Source organism: Sinocyclocheilus anshuiensis, unplaced genomic scaffold (genome assembly GCF_001515605.1).
Source record: "Sinocyclocheilus anshuiensis isolate Anshui unplaced genomic scaffold, SAMN03320099.WGS_v1.1 scaffold676, whole genome shotgun sequence".
NCBI lineage: Eukaryota > Metazoa > Chordata > Actinopteri > Cypriniformes > Cyprinidae > Sinocyclocheilus > Sinocyclocheilus anshuiensis.
The window spans coordinates 2596278-2602990 of NW_015558579.1; the positions used below are offsets into that span (position 1 = coordinate 2596278).

At 32.6% G+C, this 6713-nt stretch overlaps 1 long non-coding RNA gene across 1 annotated transcript in view; it reads right to left on the reverse strand.

Annotated features, from left to right (window-relative positions):
* Nucleotides 1-2960, reverse strand: part of LOC107679767 (uncharacterized) — a 17819-nt gene extending 14859 nt beyond the window's left edge. Inside the window, exons 1-2 of the long non-coding RNA XR_001633085.1 lie at nucleotides 2886-2960; nucleotides 1235-1332 (exon numbers count right to left, since the gene is read on the reverse strand). This is a non-coding gene — a long non-coding RNA (uncharacterized LOC107679767). The remainder of the gene's footprint in view (nucleotides 1-1234; nucleotides 1333-2885) is intronic.
* Nucleotides 2961-6713: the final 3753 nt, after the last annotated feature.

Consider the following 6713-nt stretch of genomic DNA (forward strand, 5'->3'; position numbering starts at 1 on the left):
GTTCACACAAAACAAGGGGAGTCCGCTTTTAGTTATTATGCCGCCCGCAGTTGGAATCAGCTTCCAGAAGAGATCAGCTGTGCTAAAACATTAGTCACATTTAAATCTAGACTCAAAACTCATCTGTTTAGCTGTGCATTTAGTGAATGAGCACTGTGCGATGTCCGAACTGATTGCACTGTATTTTATGTATGTATAATCATTTTGTATTTTTAACTGTTAAATCAATTTTTAAATAATTTTCAAAGTTTTTAAATTCCTTGTTTTATTTTTGTGATAATTTTTTTATCTAATCTAAATTAATAAAATTTGATTATTTTACTTTCTTTTATGTAAAGCACTTTGAATTACCATTGTGTACGAAATGTGCTATATAAATAAACATGCCTTGCCTTGCCTTACTGTAACTAATAATATCACTAATTAAATAACTTAAAATGCCACTAAAATCTTCAACACTTGAACCATGACAAGGGTAACAGTTGATTGGATTATCTTAACATCACAGGAAATATAATTGCTATGTACATTGGGAGATTTAATAAATAATAATACAATTAATAATAATAATACAAATAATAATACACAATAAATAATAATCATAGAATTCATTTAACGTACCTGCTTTTTTTTCCCAACACTATTTATCTAAGAAACCTATTTTAAACTGATATAATGTGACAATCATTAGTTCATTTGAGACCTTTAGCAGATGTTATATTTACAGTCATAAAGACTAAACATTGCTGCCAGTGTCCACAAAAACCTACATTCTTGGTTTTACAGCATGTGAATGTATACGTCCCTCTGTGCCATATTACTGCAGCTCGTATGGAGCAGAACCGGCCGTGTGACGGAAAAAACCTGAATGGACTGATGCTGTATCTTCTTGTGTGCTGTCTGTTCAGAGTTGTGTCAGTCCCCTGTCTTTACCATTTCGTTCTCTGACTACAGGGAAAAATCCTATAAATAATCATAAAGAACATACATTTGGTTATCAAAGGGGAATGTGTGCAAGGGCATTGTGCTCTGCTGTGTGTGCTAGAGAAAAGACTCAGATGAAGAGAAGGCAAAGTGTCCAGTCAATGGCCGTACTGCAGGGCCACTGCTGTTTTGAGTCTGAAATCGAAAGATTTAGTGGTATTTCAAGGACGTCCACTGATCTCCACTCTGAGTTAGCTGAGAGACATGAGTCATCAGAGAGAGCATTACTGCATTAAACAAGACCACTTACCATCAAGAGCATCCTCACAGAGTTAAATACCCCAAACAGGGCAGTTGTGAACTCTCTAGGCTCATACATCAAATACAACAGCAAGATCGACTGATCCCCTGGAGAGACAAACGCACATAAAAGCACATTATTATTAATGTCCCCTCTCTCTCCAGCTCCCTATTGCCACGACTTTCAAAGATCAATGTTTTCAAAGCAATACAGAGTGTAATTCAAACGAGATGGTTGAACAATTATGAACCTATAAAAATAACGACAATTATATTTGGTAAAATTAAAGGCATTATTAGGAACACTAATATCTAATTGTAAGAATTTATGGAAATTGATAGAGACATACAGACATCACTGTCCCTCTCTCTCTCTCTGGCCTCAGGAGTGACAGTACTCAGATTGAGTGCTTTAAAACCTCCCTGCAGTGCCTCAGCAGTATTATCATCATAAACATTTGACTTGACCACGGGGCACATAGTAGCTGCACTGATAATTCATTTCAGCCATCTCAACGTTTATGCTGCATTATTTCATTATTTCACATTTGATTTTAAATTTCTCTTACTAAAACTTAATGTGTTAAAGTCTGAATGGTTTAAAGCATGAAATAATAATAATAAAAAAAGACTCCAACAGATTTTTAGTTTTTTCTTTAGTTTTGTTTGTTGTTTGTAAATTTGTATTTAATCATTAATTGTATTAATATTGTTTATATTATAATGTATGATGATTTAAAATCTTACTTAAAATATTTTTTTTACATTGTAAACAATTATAAACATAAAAATAACAAATAATAAAATACAATTTAATAATATTAAAATAATGAATATAAAAATATAAAATATAAAAAAATATATTTAAAAAAATACAATTGTTTTTGAATAGTAAATAAAAATGTAAATTACAATAACAAAAAAATTATGTTTATGGAACAGTTTTTCCAGTAGGTCAGTAACTTTAATGAAAACATGTTATTATATTATTATATTATTATATAATTACTTGCCAGAAAGAAAAAAAAGTAATAAAAAGTAAAAAAAAAAAAAATGTAAGTATAGATTATGGTAATATTTGTATTTATAATATACTGTATTAAACTATTTATTATTAAAATTATTTATAATATAGTGTATGCTGAATTTAAATGTTTATTAATATTAGAAATAATTAATTAATTAATTATGTATTAATTTAAAACTATTCAATAATTACAAATATTACAAAAACGATGAATTACAGGAACTTTCCATTTTTAACAGGTGATTTTCATGAAAAACTTTGTCAATGCAAAAAAATAAAAATATAAAAAATATAATAATAATAATAATACTTTTTTTTTCCTTCCATTCTTGACAGATTTATTGAGATTCACCTGCATAATGTTCAAATACTGTAAAAAGTATATATTTTTAAGTTGCAAATAAAAAAAAGATTACTGGAGTAATTTTTACTAGAAAATACTACAGTATTTCAGACTTTCAACTTACAGTAAACACTTCACATTTAATGCAATGTGTTTCTTGACGTTTCTTTGTAATTAATTGTGAAATTTACCCATTTATGAGTGAAAGTTGTTTCTACACCTTTTTTTTTCCACTGGCCTATAGCGTATATATCTGTGTTTGTCTTAGTGTATGTGTGAGTTTGCACTGACCAACAGCCACCAGGTTATTTATGAAGGTGCAGAGAATGAGAAAGTGCAATTTCAGTCTGTCCTGCCCTGACCTCCTCTTGAACACTGCTTTGAAAGACAGTATGGCGTACTTTATGATAAACAGACGGGACACATCTGCTTGAGAACCTTGCTCAACTGTATCCTCTTTATAGGGAGCTATACATGTATTTTCTCCCATCGTAGGGTCTCTCAGCCAAAGCACAATATAAAGCACCACCAGGACGTGGCAGCCAATGTAGGCCCCGAACGCTGCCTGGAGTCCGAATTCTTGCTCCAGGAATCCATCCAGTAGGAAGCCCACTGTGCCTCCAACGAATATCATGGACTCGGCCACTGCCATACGTAAAGTGCGACTGGAGCAGGAGCCCATGGTCAGGTCGGCCAGGTAGCTGAATGAGCTGAGGAAAATGAAGACATGGCCACCTGTCAGGCCTGTTAGGGCAGCAGCGATCAGGGTCCAGTAAACGCTGATGTTTTCCAACAAGTCTACAGCCAAGAGCAACCCCCCACTCAACAGGGACAACACAGAAGGGAGCGCCAGGACCCAGCGACGGCCAGCGCGGTCAGACCAGGAGCCCAGCATTATGGCGGGAGGGATGGAGACCAGGCTGAGGGTGGCGTTGAACAAAAGCAGGATGTAGGAGGCTGTCGTCTGAACCTCCTCGTCCCCTTTGTGGTGCTCAGGGTTACAGCAGATAGTATCATTCTTGAACAAATCTTGACACACCTACAAAAGACAAAAGTTATTCAAAATAAGTTTGAATATAAATTTCAATATATAAAGCACCACAGCACTGTCGAGTAAACACAACAATAAAAGTTAATTGTCTCTGACCTAATTGTCTCTGAATATAGTTTATTCTGTATAATTTATTATATATCACTTTATTTATATTATATACTTGGATAATATATAAATAAGTTTTATTGTGCAAAAAAAAACTATTCCTACTCACTGTCCAGTTTAACAGCACGAACACAATCATATATATATATATATATATATGTGTGTGTGTGTGTATGTATGTATGTATGCACACACACATACATACATACATAGGATGCATACACACATATACTCTGTGTGTGTGTGTGTGTGTGTACCTGGTATTTATCACGTTATGGGGACCAAATGTTGTTATTGAAAATCAGGGGTATTCGACCAAATATTGATATTAAAGTTGAAACATTGCTATTGTGTTGTCTAAAAATGAAGTATAGTATGAACCAAAATGTTCTAAATGACAAAATTTTTATTTAAAATGTAAAAAAGAAATTTCATCAGTAGTTTAAAGAATAAAACAAAAATTAAATTTCACTCAAATCGTAAATCCAGAGAAACTGAGAATTTTCAAGCGGTCTCTTCATTTTTTTCCATAACTGTATAGCTACACGTCGCTATGAATGTTTTTTTTATATTACTTACTAGTACAAAAATAATTGTTGAATGTGCTAGTAATGATATAATCCTTCTTTTCAAGAAAGAATTTTCATTTTAAGACACAGTAATATTTGCAGTTCAGTAAGTGGTCATAGTGAGTTCATCAGAGTGATTCAAACCCTGTTCTTGAGTATGTGAGCCATTTTGAAAGAGTCATTAAACAAACTGGCTAGTTGTTTGTGATTCTGATTACACAGGGAAAACATTGCTAATGCTAACAATTTTATTTTTAACATTGGGATGCTAAGTGCTGGGGGGACTACAATGAATTGTGATTTCTGCAAAAATGTATGACTGAAAAAAACAATTATGAAGGTCCACCGATCGTTGCTGGGGTGTACGCAGATCGTACAAAAACGTTCACATGCAGTCTTACGAACTCATTAGCTTTCAGTTTGCCAAAACGTAAAATAGTTCCGAATAGCCATAATTGTATGATTTTTTTTTTGCATTTTAATCTCTACGGCAGTAGTGACTGTCATTCACTGAGTGAATCATCCATTCATACACTAAACCGATTTGTCAAAAAACAAAACTATTGTATGTTGCTTGGAGACACTGCTTTTGTTACTCCATTTGGAATAAAAACAGACACACTATTGCTGAATAATATTGTATGAACTGAACCAAACTGAAGCTGCATATCACACTTGCAACCATGCCTAATGGACCCTGATCGCAGACTGTGATGGCACATTTCAACAGTTATTAACATCATACATTTTTCAGATTTTCATTAAAAAAAAAGAATGTACATTTATAGCACTGTACGTTGTGATTTATTACCTTGGCATTATATTCATGCTAAAATAAAATAAAAGGGTTCATGCTCAACAGCACTCCTGCTCATATGATATTTCGTAGATAAGTGAACAAAAGTGTTCATAACATGTTTATATGAGATAACAGCACGAGCTTGTCTGATAAAATGTTGGATGGCAACAGTTATTGTAGGTCAGTATTTTTAGGCGGCTTAGCACTTTGCACAAAACTAGCCACATTGACATCTTGACATTTAACAGTCCTTTTCTAGTTAGAGCAAATGTTATCGAACGAAATTCGGTTATTGCATCTTAGGTTAGCTTTGAGGTTTTTCTACTTCTCTAATTTTTTATTTTTTTTTATTCAGTGTCAGTAATGATGCTCTAAGGCATTATGGGAATGATGCACAACCCGAGCAGTAAGTCATCGTGCCGGGGAAAGCCCTCAGTTATTGTAAGAACAAGCCTCGGGGAAGCTCACGAACTGCAACTTCACAAATATGATGATATCAAGGAGTAAATGGCAAGAATCGAGGCCATTAAGAGTGGCATAAATGAACACTTTGCAATAAATGATTGGACCCTCTTTAATCTTTGAACAGTTTTCACTGCGTGGAGTTGTGCTCATTCATATGATATATTCATCCACATTTTTCTGAGAGCTGTTATGTGTGGAGCTGCAGAGTTCATTGGAAGGGTAAGAGAATTTAAAGGAGAGAGGAAAGGAAGGACACTCGCTCAGGAAAAGGGGAAAAAATGCAATATGACAAGAGCAGGAACTAAAAACAGCTGCATGTTTTGGAAAGCGTCACCCTTAAGCAAATGCATATATTCACTGCATAATTTATATTCATAGAAATGTCTTCAGAGTCCACACATATTATTTTTCCTGCGTTTTCTGTTTTACTTTGATGCTTTTTGTTTCTTTTTAGACAAAAGTTAAAGTTATTATTAATGTTAAAAAAAAAAAAATCAAACAACAAAAAAGGCCATTAATTTAAACCCTTCTCTGTTCAGAATTCATCAGGATGTAAATATATTTAAATAGTAAAAATCATTACTAATTTTAATGTAAAAGAATGTTAAAATGCTACAGTAAAAACTCAGCATTAAAATTACCTGCATAAATATATTAGATTTAAGGGTTACACTTTACTTGAAGGGGTGTGCATAAGACTGACATGACACCTTCATAATCATGACATGACACCTACATATTCATGACATGACACATGTCATGAATATGAAGGTTTTTTATGCATGTTTATGACAACTGTTTTTTTTTTGCCTTCAAGTGCTTGCATTAAGTGCATGTCAAATTCCATGTAGTCTCACAATTATTTCCAATTAATATACTGTATATATATATATATATATATATATATATATATATAATTTTTTGTATTATTATAAAACTTTTAATGTGTATATTTATTATGTATTATGTATATCAAACACATACATGTATTTAAGAAAAATGTTATGTTCAATATATTTCTATATAATATAAAATATAAGAATATAAATACATACATGTAAATACATGTAAATATTTTCAAAATATATGCTGTATGTGTGTGTATTTATATATACATAATACATATA